We start from the raw sequence: 13,399 nt of genomic DNA, 5'->3' as shown, positions 1-13,399 counted from the left end.
AGTGAAAACAGTGGCCCAGGAAAAGAGATGATGGTGGCCTCATCTAGGGGAGAGCAGAAGGTAGGGGAGAAGTGGGTGGATTTGGGACGGAACATAAAACTGATATAAAACTGGTTATAAAACTGATAACCGTGGTTCTTCCCAAGTGCTTTGATCAAATGTCTTGCTAGAAATAAATTTAGTGTGTCTTTGTATTTCTTTAACCTACCTGTCCAGCCATCATTTCGAGTGAGGAAATAGCTACAGGGCGCCTGGCTGGCTCAGTTGGAAGAGTGTGTGACTCTTGATGTCGGGGTTGTGAGTTCGAGCCCCACGTTGGGTGTAGAGATTACTTAAATGAATAAAAACTTAAAAAAAAGGGCGGGATGCCTGGGTGGCTCAGTCGGTTAAGCATCTGCCTTTGGCTCAGGTCATGATCCCAGGGTCCTGGGATCGAGCCCCGCGTCGGGCTCCCTGCTCAGTGGAGAGCCTGCGTCTCCCTCTGCCCCTCTCCCTGCTTGTGTGCTCTCTCTCGTGCGCAAAAATAAATGATCTTGGGGCACCTGGGTGGCTCAGTCAGTTAAGCGTCTGCCTTCGGCTCAGGTCATGATCCCAGGGTCCTGGGATCGAGCTCTGCTTTGGGCTCCCTGCTCAGTGGGGAGTCTGCTTCTCCCTCTGCCTGTGCAGCTCCCCCTGCTTGTGCTGTCTCTCTATCAAATAAATAAATAAAATCTTAAAAAAAAAAAAAAAAAGGAACTAGCCTGTGTGGTATGGCCCCTAGTTTCCTGGATAGTCTCACTCTTGTACTCACCTGTTTACTTTTCCAACCATGTCAGCTTTTTCTCCGTTCCTCTAGCGTGCCAAGTTTATTGCTGCCTCATGCATTTTTCACATGTGGTTTTTGGATTGTCTCTGTAGCACTCCCTCCACTCTGCGCTTCTACACCCTAGTCATCCTTCAGGGCTCTGACTACATGTGCCTCCACACAGAGGATTTCTCTAGCATTGCCCCCTCCTGCCGTGAGGCTAGTTCCTCTGATTAGGCACTCACACAAATCCCTTTGTCTTCTTTCCTGGCACTTATCACAAGTTGTAATTATGCTGTAATTTTTATCATTATTTGTCTTCCTCAGTAGAGTTCCACAAGGGGCAGGAACATACCTGTTTTGTTTTCTGCTTCATCCTGAGTGCCTTGCATGGTAACTAGGACCAAGGAGGTGCACAATAAATATTTGTTCAATGAATGAACTTGCCCTTAGTGGATCCATGTTGGTGCCTAGAGTCAATTCCTTTAAGTGCTTGGTGTTTTTTTTTTTTTTTTTTAAGATTTCTTTATTTTAGAGAGAGAGTGTGAGTGGGGGGTCGGGGTGGGGGGGCAAAGGGAGAGGGAGATAGAATCTCAAGCAGACTCTGCGCTGAGCACAGAGTCCAATGAGGGCTTGATCTTATGCCCCTGATACCATGATCTGAGCCAAAACCAAGAGTTGGACGCTTGACCAACTGCACCACCCAGGTGCCCCAATTCCTTTAAGTGCTCTTAAAACGTCGTTTAGTAATCCATACCAAATCTCCCAGGGATCACTGAAGATTTTCAGACTATGGTTTTTAGGATCTCATTTTTTTCTACACACAGCAAAAAAACCACTTTTTTTTTTTTAAGATTTTAATTATTTATTTGACAGAGACACAGCAAGAGAGGGAACACAAGCAGGGGGAGTGGGAGAGGGAGAAGCAGGTTTCCTACAGAGCAGGGAGCCCGATGCGGGGCTCGATCCCAGGACCCTGGGATCATGACCTGAGCCAAAGCAGACCCTTAATGACTGAGCCACCCAGGCGCCCCCAAAAAACACTTTTTTGAGTAAAGATTAGTTACTATATTATATGGAGGTAATTTTAAAATAGTACCAAATAGTTATAATGAAAATAAAGTAATAACCCTGCTTTATTCCCCAGTCTTACTCTCTAGATAGGCAACTACTTTATACTAAGCAGGTTTGACCAATCTTTTATCTTTAAAAGAAGGCCTTATTCACGCTTGAAAATCAATACATCTCACCTTCTGACACTTCTCCCACTATCAAAATAATTTTTAAGTTTTCATTTGTGGTTTGTCATCACACTGGCAATTTCTTTCACCATCTTTCAGTATTTGGGACTAGGAATCTTGCTTTGTTAAAAGTGGCAGAATAACTCATATTATCTCACCTCAGTGGAACTTCAAATTTCTTACCTGTTTGTTCTTCCCCTTCCGGCATGAAAATTATCTCTTTTTTTTTTTTTTAAGATTTTATTTATTTATTTGACAGAGAAAGAGAGAGAGAGCACAAGCAGGGGGAGCAGCAGGCAGAGGGAGAAGCAGGCTCCCCACTGAGCAGGGAGCCCGACACGGGGCTCTCTCCCACGACCCCGGGACCATGACCTGAGCTGAAGGCAGACGCTTAACCAATGGAGCCACCCAGGTGTCCCTCTCTTTTCTTTTTTTCTTTTCTTTTTTTTTTTTTTAAAGATTTTATTTATTTATTTGACAGAGACAGAGCGAGAGAGGGAACACAAGCAGGGGGAGTGGGAGAGGGAGAAGCAGGCTTCCCGCTGAGCAGGGAGCCCGATGTGGGGCTCGATCCCAGGACCCTGGGATCATGACCTGAGCCGAAGGCAGACGCTTAACGACTGAGCCACCCAGGCGCCCCTCTTTTCTTTTTTTCAATGGGACATAATTCAGATACCATAAAATTCACCTTTTAAGAAAGGTATCTTTCTTAAAGAAGACGGAAAGAAAAGCAGGCCTTCCCTGGTTTATCAGCAGACATGCTGTTGCTTTCTAGAAGCAATGTCCCCTACCCTCCTTAAAGGATGGCTGTGGGTTCCAAAGCTAAGGTAAGGAGGGAAGGCAGTAGTGAAGGTAGAATTCAATGTGGACTGATTCTTTACATAGTTTGGAGTGTTATGCTACCCAGGTCCAGTTTAAGAGCCTCTCGTGCTCTAGGCATTGCTACCTTTGGAGATCCTTTGTAGTATCCTAAATATGTATTAAAATATACAATCGCATTCGAAATCAAATATCAAAATTCAGGGCGCCTGGGTGGCTCAGTTGGTTAAGTGTCTGCCTTCAGCTCAGGTCTTGATCCCAGGCTCCTGGGATGGAGCCCCACGTTGGGCTCCCTGCTCAGCAGGGAGCCTGCTTCTCCCTCTTCCTCTCCCTCTGCGCCTTCTCATGTACTCTCTCGCTCACTCTTTCAAATAAACAAATAAAAATCTTTAAAAAAAATCAAAATTCACTGTAAGAATGTTTATAGAATTTTGTATAATTTTTCTTTTGAAATTATTAAGCTATGAGCAAGTACTGTTTAATATGTGTTTGGTTATCACTTCTTAAAAATTATCATACAATCTTGTGAATTTGTATAGAATAAAATAAAATTTAACCTTCAAATACTGTTCTTTTTTTTTTCTTTGTTAATATACAGTGTTATCTTAGTTTCAGGTGTACAATATCATGATTTAACACTTCCATACACCACCCAGTGCTTACCCTGAGAAGGGCCCTCCTTAATCCCCATCACCCATTTCACCCATCCCCGATTCTCCTCCCCTCTGGTAACCATCAGTTCGTTCTCTATAGTTAAGAGTCTGTTTCTTTCTTTCCTTTTTTTTTTTTTAAGATTTTATTTTTGAATAATCTCCACACCCAGCATGAGGCTCAAACCCACAACCCCAAGATCAAGAGTCACACGCTCCACTGACTGAGCCAGCCAGGCTCCCAAGAGTGTGTTTCTTGTTTTGTCTCTTTCTCTCTCTTTAACCCTCAGATACTTTTCGAATGTAATAAACTTCTTTTCAATGTTAATTACATAATTGATGAGCTTCATATGTTACATATGTAGACATTTAATTGTTTTATTTCCAGAAAACTGATGGTGCACAAAAATAACTTTTGTTTTAGATGGCAGTATTTTTTAAATTATGTGGTAAACAAGTCAACCAATCCAGAAAAGTATAAATAGAAAAGTGAAGTCCTCTTATCAGTCATTCCCTTTTTCTAGAGTCTACAGGCAGCCACTGTTGAGTGGGTCTTGTATGTCCTTCCAGAAAATTTGCATACATATCCCAGCATGAAATATCTACAAAAATACACAAATAGTATTGCATTATATATATTGTTACACATCATGCTATTTTTACTTTATAGATACTGTGGGAGTTTTTTCGTATGTATAGATTTATCTTATCATTTTCAAATGTTGCAGAACATTCCACAAGATGAACTATAATGTATTGAGCCAGGTGCCCTATAAACATAACTTTTAAAAAATGTTTATCTTTTTTAGGGTAGTGGCATTGTGGGTGACTTTTTTTTTTGCCTATTATGTAGAACTGTATTAATGTTGTTATACTGGTCATGTAATTAAAATTTTAAAAAATTTATTAAACATGGGATGCCTGGGTGGCTCAGTCAGTTGAGCATCTGCCATCGGCTCAGGTCATGATCCCAGGATCCTTGCTCAGTGGGGATCCTGCTTCTCCCTCTCCTGCTCCCCTTGCTTGTGCTTTCTCTCTCCCTCTCTGTCAAATAAATGAATAAAATCTTTTAAAAAATAAATAAAAATTTATTAAACAAACAAAAAAAGAACCATCCCTTAGGGTGTGATTTGCAGTAACAAATTAAATAGGAGACTCTGGATGTCAGGAAAGACTGAGAAGGGGCATTTGAAACCACCTATTCAGGAGTAGATAATGCCCCCTAATTACATTTTCAAGAGAGACCAAAACCAAATTATTGGAAGTTAAGAGCCAAAGATAACTGTGAGTGCAGATAATTCGTTAAAGGAGTTTGACAAAGAAGGAGAGAAACAGGACAGAACCTTTAGCAGCAAAGTTGGGCAAAGGCTTTGTTCTGAGTTGGAAAGACACAGGCAAAACAGGTGTAAGCTCTGTGTCCTTAGCTGTTTAATTGCAAGCCTGAAGAAGACCTGATTAACAGTGGAAGGTTAATAGAGGGCTTCTTCATCTTTCTTGTTGTTATTTTACTTTGAAAAAGGGGAAGACTCTTTTTTTTTTTTTAATTTTTTTATTGTTATGTTAATCCCCATACATTACATCATTAGTTTTAGATATAGTGTTCCATGATTCATTGTTTGTGCATAACACCCAGTGCTCCATGCAGAACGTGCCCTCCTCAATACCCATCACCAGGCCAACCCGTCCTCCCAACCCCCTCCCCTCTAGAACCCTCAGTTTGTTTTTCAGAGTCCATCGTCTCTCATGGTTCGTCTACCCCTCCGATTTCCCCCCCTTCATTCTTCCCCTCCTGCTACATTCTTCTTCTTCTAGAAAAGGGGGAAGACTCTTAACAATAGAGAACAAACTGAGGGTTGATGGAGAGAGGTGGGTGGGGCTGGGCTAAATGGGTGATGGGTATTAAGGAGGGTACTTGAGATGAGCCTTGAGTGCTGTACATAACTGATGAATCACTAAATTCTACTCCTAAAACTATTACACTATATGTCAACTAACTAGAATTCAAATAAAAATTGAAACAAAACAAGAAGAAGAAAAAGGGAGCAGAGGGTAAGGGTCTTCATAAATTATGCTCTTGAGAGGTCAGTGGCAGGGCATTAGGAAGGGGAGGAAGCCATTTGATTTATATATTCCTCACATTTCACCCGTAAGCAAAATCTAGTTTGTGTCAAGCTGGCTCTTCTAGAAAATGTGGGGCTGTCGGGAAAATGTATCACATTTAAAATCCTAAAATTAGATTTGCCTTAGTGAGGGCCCCTCAGGGCTTCCCCAGATGAGTGTATGTTTTGAAGATGAGAGTGGGGAGAACAAAATAACCAGAGAAAATAATTATTAGGCTGATGAACAGAAAGACCGTTAGGCGAAAGCACTGAGTTTGACCATTTCCCTTTCCCTGTGTAGTTCTGGAAGTAGTATATCCCCATCTTTGCCTTAGTGGGAGGATTAACACTCACTGGGGGGAATTTCCTGCTAGTTTGAAGGGGAGGTGGTACCAGGCTAGTGGAGATATATTTTGGACAAGGCGTCGGATCTTTCCACACTTGTCATCACACCGTGTGAACAGCACTCTCTTCTAATACCCAGAGCCCTCTGTGATGAGGCTGAATCAAGGTCCCTGGATACCCTATGCTGCTCAGGCTGTCTGGGAGGGCAGAGGAGGGAGGGTAAGTGACTTCTCACATTATATCTTTAGTATCTTTTGAATTTTTATTGTGAACATGTATCATTTTATTTAAAAAAAATATTAAGTTGTTTTAAAGACTTGATTAAGGCTGAGAAGGAAAATTGAAGGCTTTGTTCCCTCTGGTCAGTATAGACTCCTGGATTTGCTCTGTTTCACAACCTACTTGTTCCTCTCATTTGTGACTTCATAGTGTGACCTTTTAGTTTAAGTACCTCTCCCTGCGAACCACACCCCCAGCCCGGGTTATCTAATCTAATCTAAACAGGTCAATTCGTATGTGACATCTCATCTTCTTCCACCCCACTTTTTGTTTCCCATCAGCAAACAAAACATCTTGTTAAACACAGACTATCTAGCTCAAGTTTGAGATCAGAGTTACAGTCAGATGCCAGCCCTGCTATTTACTAGCTATGTGACCTTCTACAGGGCACATAAAATGTTCTGGGATTCGGTTTCCTCATGTGGGGCTGTGGACGGTGCGCCCACTAGATCAGGGGTCAAAGCGGGTGGGTTCAACTTCTGGTTCTGCCACTTTGTTGCTTGGTGCCCCTGGACATGCTGCCTGGCCTGTGAGCTTTAGTGTCTCTGAAATGGGGACAAATCTTACTTTTGGGAGTAAGGGAGGTTGTAAAAGTGAGGTAAGAGATGCGAGGTGGCTGGCGTCTAGGACACAGGGTCTCTGGAACCATATTAGTATCTTTTTCTTCATCTTCACTTCCTTCTCTCTGTTTTTTTAAATGATTATTATTATTTTTAAAGATTTGATTTATTTGAGAGAGTGAGAGAGAGGATGCAAGCAGGGGGGAGGTGGAGGGGTAGAGGGAGAAGCAGACTCCCCGCTGAGCAGGGAGCCCCATGTAGGACTCGATCCCAGGACCCTGAGATCATGACCTGAGCCGAAGGCAGACGCTTAACCAACTGAGCCACCCAGGCGCCCCCTCTCTGCTTTTTTTTTTTTTTTCCTCTCTGCTTTTTAAAAAAAAAAATTTTTTTTTGTTTTAATTCAGATCTCCAGCATGTTATTCAGATCCCTTGCCTCTCATAGGGCTTTATAAACTGCAAAGCAGAAAGCAGAATATGTGGTTGTTTTTACACCAGGCAGACAGACACAGGGCCCCAGGCTGTGAATTTCTCTGACCTCTCTAAACTATGCTTGAATTCCAGAGGAGAGCTCTGTTTTTCTAGGTGGAAGTTAGGTAAACTTTTTCAGGAGCACGCCCCAGGCAACAGGCTGGGGGCTGGGGACTACCTTCAGGAAGTCCTTTCCATCATCTGCAGAAGGAGGCTCAGCATCGTGGACCCACCTGGGTGCTAGCTCATTGCCTCTGGATGACAAACTGCCCAGGCTTTGGAAGGGCTTTTTTTTGTTGTTGTTTTTTAATAAAAGTCATTTCTACATCCGACGTGGGGCTCCAACTCATGGCCCTGAGACCAAGAGTCACACGCTCTACTGACTGAGCCAGCCAGGCGCCCCTTAAAGTGCACTATTAAAAACCTATCCATACACAGAAGACAGGCTGATAGGGGTGATGATGTTAATGATGCTAATAATAGTAATAATAAACCACACCTGCTGTTCACTATGTATACTGTGCTCTGGGAGAAGTCAGAATGCCTTCAGCCCAGTACTTGATTATTAAAGTTTTTATTGCATTTCTATCTCCTCTGAGGTTTTACTCCTACAGGCACATCTAGGTAGGTGTAAAATAAAAGTTCTAAACCAGGGGCGCCTCCGTGGCTCAGTCAGGTAAGTGTCCGCCTTTAGCTCAGGTCATGATCCCAGCATGCTGGGATAGAGTCCCAAATCAAGTCCCCCGCCCCAACATCGTATGGGCTCCCTGCTCAGTGGGGAGTCTGCTCCTCCCTCTCCCTCCGCCCCTCCCCCCACTTGTGCTCTCTCTCACTCACTCTCTCAAATAAATAAATATATATATATATTTTTTAAAGTTCTAAACCAGACACACTAAGAGAAGGAAAACTGAGGCCCAGGGAGAATTGCTTGTTTAATAAAGATTACAAATCCACTGAGTGGCAGGGCCAAGTGTCTTAATGACTTTTGTAGACTTCCACTTGTACCTCTGGCTCAGGTCCAAACTAGTTAAAATGACAAGATTGCCAACTTTTAGCTTAACTGTCTTCTCTCTTCCCTTCTCTTAGTGTGAGGAAAATTGGTGAAATCATATCTAACTCTTCATAGCTCTAACTTTCCTAGACCAGATGCTTACACATTCAGATTCTTCCGTGTCACTGGGTGCTCTTCAGTGGACAACGGGGAGGAGAGAAGGCTTCCCCCGTCTGATAGAGTAGCTAGCACTTGCCGGGCACTGTGGGAGGGATCTTGCATACATTAGCATACATTAATGTATATACATTAACTCATGGGACAGCGGTGCTGTCTTAATTTGACTAGTGGTCTTCAGAAGGCGGGGTGGGCACATCCACCAGTGGTATCATCAGAAGGTTCTCTCATTTCTATCTTATTCAGAAAACAAGGAAGTAGGTAGTCTATAGACAGAAATGGATAGATGGAAGTGTATATACATATAAAATCACTACAAATAGTTTATACATACATAAATTACATATTGATGTGTGGCACAGAATTTGAATTTTACATGAGGGATGCAACATTTAAAAAAAGAAAGAGTTGAGACGTTATCCCAGACACTGGAAGTAAGAAAATCGCAATTACCCTACCCAACAGATGCTTTACTTGGAGGGAATTGAGAGCCCATAATATGCTTAAATCAGGTTTCACATAGAAATCACAGGTGAGCTGTTTCTCAATCCATTATTTCCTTCCTTCCCTAAGTTAAAAAAAAAAAAATTACACATGCAATTCCTTAAATCATTCTCACTGTGAAAGAGCCCCACAATACAGAGTCAAGAGCCCTGCGGTCATTCCCACTGCCCTCCTCCCAGCCTCTAGCCGCCCTGACCTCTCACCAGAGGGAACCCCAATGATCATTTTGCTGTGTATTCTGCCCACTTTCAAATTAAAGTTTCATTATTGCTATCCTTCAGTTGTTGCCTTAAGGAAAAAGAGCCTGGAAAGAGGAGAAAGTGGGATTCGGTAACCTACAAAATATTTTAGGCAGGACCCTTTTCAAAACGCAACGGGCAGACCTGGAAGTCGAACGGTGTGTGGTTTCCAGTGCAGGGCGTCTGGCCACCTCCACCTTGGTAAATACTCTGACTGGCTCTGGCCCTGGCGTGCCTGCCAGACAGCCAGACACAGGAAACCTGACAAATCACTAGCATCCTTCGCTTCTTTATTTTTATTCTTTATACTCATCAGTCTCCTGTCCCCTGATAATGGCTGGGAATCGGAGTTTCTCTTACACACAGTAGCAAGGGCATGCTTTCTCTCCTTCTCTTTCCTTTCTGAAGGACAATGTCAAGGACATGTCCAGGCCAGGTCAGAGAATGTTACATCAGAGATACTGCTGCTATATTTACCACCACTTGCCTTTCAAGCAAAGCAATTTATATGATGAAAAACAGCAGAGACAGGCTGTCCCGGGGTATCTTCAGAGAAGAAAAACATTGAATTTTTTAAAGCTGTGTATGATTTTATGTTGCAGTACATTTCTCTCGGGGCAAAATTTCTTTCCCTCTTTCTTTTCACTTTTTAAAATTCTGAGGACAGAGTTAAAGAGACTTATTACTTCACCCCAGGCCTAGAGACCAACAGTTGCTACTCAGGGTTTAATCCATTCCAGGCTGTCACCATAGCCTTGAGACAAGAGAGACTAAACAGAATGACAAGCAGAATCACCACTGGATTTGCTTTGCTGTGGAAGTTTCCATATTGGCCTCTGTCGCACTCTCACCCCCAACCCCCTCTGTACTAATTATGTTTACTCTCCAGGCCTCAGTTTCCTGCTCAGTAAAATAGGAAGACTCAATTCTGTTTCACTTGGAGGAGGGTCGTTAGGGGAATAAATATGAAGAGGGTCTTGAAGTGGGAAAAAAGGGTTATTCAGCTCTGATTCAATTCAGCAGTTGCTTCTTGAGTACTTACTAAGTACTGGCACAGGGAACCACCCCGTCAGACACTGTACCTACCCTTAAGGAGTTAACAATCTGATAGCTGGTAGAAAACCAAATTTACAAAGAACCTTGCATGCCCCAGTTTCAGAGGAGGGAATGCTGGGGGAATTGGGAGAGGGTTTAGGGGAAGCTGCTAAGGAAGGGGTGGCATTTGAGATGGGAGGGAACAAGAGGACATTCCTGAGAGAGAATAAAGAATAAAGGAAGGGGCCGCACCTGGCTGGCTGAGTCGATGGAGCATTCTACTCTTGATCTTAGGGGTTGTAAGTTCGAGCCCCACGTTGGGTGTAGAGATTACGTAAAGTCCTAAAAAAAAAAAAAAAAAAGGGAATAAAAATAAGGAGAAGGAAAAGGAGAAGAAGAAAGGAAGTCACAGAGGAACCAGAGCTCAGGATGAGCTCAGGGGACAATGAGTACGCAGTCTGGCACATGACAGGGAGCACGGACAATAAGTTGGGTTCACACTGGAGAGGCTACAAAGTCTGTGCTTTATCCCGTAGGTGTCACAGACTTTTGTAGAGGAGTGACAAGATTGGAGTAGCACTTCAGGGTGATTACTGTGGCAGCTGGTGGGGGGGATGGGGCAGCTTGGAGGGATAAGGGGAGGGCGTGCTCCAGTGGGGCGAGGGCGGAGCCCTGCCAGGAGCTCCTTGCTCCTGGACCCGTCACCCGCCCTGAATCTGAGTCAAATGCTGCTAAAGGAAGGACTTCCCCCCTAAGCACTTACACATTCAACAGTTAGACTTAGCCAAATCTGGTTTTGGTGGGTCTCTGTCTTTTCCAAGCTGACTCCTGGCTCCCCATGAGAGCGTGAGCTTCCTGCAAACGGGGCCTTTGTTCTGTTCTTCATGCTCCTTTCTGCACCAGCAGCCTGATGCCCTCTACACTCTTGTCCGCGGGAGCCCTCACTCAGGGCCAAAAGATTGCTGCTTGGCCTTCAAACCCAGACTGCACTTTCCCTCTGTTTCCCCAAAACATCCAACTAGTTCAGGGGTGAAAAAGGGAATGGTAGGCAGATGGGGGAGGAGGGGATGTCCTGTGTCCCGGCGAAAGACCAATTTGGATTATGGTCCTTTGAAAAAATCTAAAGACCACATTCGTCGAGCAGTAATTACAGCGTGAGGCATCCTGCACTTCAAACGCATCACTCCGTGACATCCAGTTGGCAAGCCCATGGGGATGGTTACCATTATTTCACAGATGAGAACACTGATGCACAGGTTCAATAGTTTGGTCATCAAGTCCTCACAAGGGACAGAGGCAGGGTTTGAACGGTGTCTCTCTGAGGTCAAAGTCCATTATCTTAGGGGCGCCTGGGGGGCTCAGTTGGTTAAGCGTTTGACTCTTGATCTCAGCTCAGGTCTTGATCTCAGGGTCATGAATTCCAGCCCCGCATTGGGGGCTGGGATGTGGAGACTACTTAATAAGAGAAAATAAGAATTAAAAAAAAAAAATTCCATTACTTTAACCACTGTGGTGTATTGGTCCTTCTGCATTATGGACCTAGATACCCAGGTCAGCATTTCTTCAACATTGCGATCTATACCCTTCTCCTCCAACACAATGGCCCTGTTACTTGAATGTTTACTGAGGAGTTGATCCCTTTGGATTAAGACTTTGTTAGTGGAGATTACATTGCAAAGACCTAACCTTTCACTGTTACATAGCTCTCAGGGGTAGAGCTCAGTGCTTTGAAAGATTTTAACCTGCCAGATAAATATCCTTTATTGATTAATTCCATTTCCCATAAGACAGTCAGGCCTATTACACTGAGTTGACGGGACACCAGATTAAAACAAAGGAATCTGAGTAGCCTAAAAAGAATTGACAATTTCTATTAGCCTCTGAAATGGAGAGAACAGCTCTCAGACCCCTTTGGAGCCTTCAGGGTAATGGGGGTGGGGTGTGGGAGTAAAATTTTGGCCTGGACCCCTGTTGGGAAACCCTGCTCTGACCTTCTATGGTAGAATGCATTTTAGAGAGCTCTGTTTGATGGTAAGGGAAGAGAGCAGAGCACCTGAGGAATGAGGGAGAGAAGGGATGGTGAGAGAGGGAAGGTGAGAGAGAGAGGGGGGGTCAGAGCACCTTTCTGGTGATTCTCCTGCCTTAAGGATGCATAGCTTGTAGCTAATTAACTAAATTAGAGCCAGCCTTGGTTCATTTGGGACGGCATCCATGGAAAGATCATGGATTCTGAAGAGAGGCACATTTGGACTTTTTCTCACCACCTTGCCTAACTTCTGAATCTCATGGAATAAAATAATTACTTTTTAGGATTGTTGTATATGAGATAGGATATGTTTTCAAAAAATCCTGGTATTGGGGTGCCTGGGTGGCTTAGTCGGTTAATCGTCTGCCTTCAGCTCAGGTCATGATCCTGGGGTCCTGGGATCGAGCCCCTCTTTGGACTCCCTGCGCAGTGGGGAATCTGCTTCTCCCTCTCCCTCTGCCCCTCCCCCTGCATGTGCATGCTCTCTCTCTCTCAAATAAATAAATAAAATATTTTTTAAAAACCCTGGTAGGGGCGCGTGGGTGGCTCAGCCGGTAAGCAGCTGCCTTCAGCTCAGGTCATGATCCTGGAGTCTTGGGATCGAGCCCCATGTCAGGCTCCCTGCTCATCATGGAGTCTGCTTCTCCCTCTGCCCTTCCCCACTTGTGCTCTCTCTCTCTCTCGCTCACCCTCTCTCAAATAAATAAAATCTTTAAATAAATAAATAAATAAAGTCCTGGTATTAATAGGCATTGAATAAAGGCCAGTTAGTAAAAATCTTGAGAACTACCAGGGGCACCTGGGTGGCTCAGTCGTTAAGCGTCTGCCTTTGGCTCAGGTCATGATCCAAGGGTCCTGGGATCGAGCCCCGCACCAGGCTCCCTGATCCATGGGAAGCCTGCTTCTCCCTCTCCCACTCCCCCTGCTTGTGTTCCCTCTCTCACTGTGTCTCTCTCTGTTAAATAAATAAATAAAATCTTCAAAAAAAAGTCTTGAGAACTACCATTTTGTACTGATTTAAGAGGTTTCACAATCAGACAACTTGCATAATTCAGACTTTCTTATAAATTTCAAGTCTATTATCACTAAGAAGTAGTAGTTGAAATAAACTAGAAAGACCTCAGATATTTTTAGTAGACGAATGTCCAGCCAAACAGAAAAGCAAGACCTTAACTAATT

This window comes from Phoca vitulina, unplaced genomic scaffold (genome assembly GCF_004348235.1).
Source record: "Phoca vitulina isolate PV1807 unplaced genomic scaffold, GSC_HSeal_1.0 scaffold2, whole genome shotgun sequence".
In the NCBI taxonomy this organism is placed as follows: Eukaryota; Metazoa; Chordata; class Mammalia; order Carnivora; family Phocidae; genus Phoca; species Phoca vitulina.
This window is presented reverse-complemented; position numbering follows the sequence as displayed.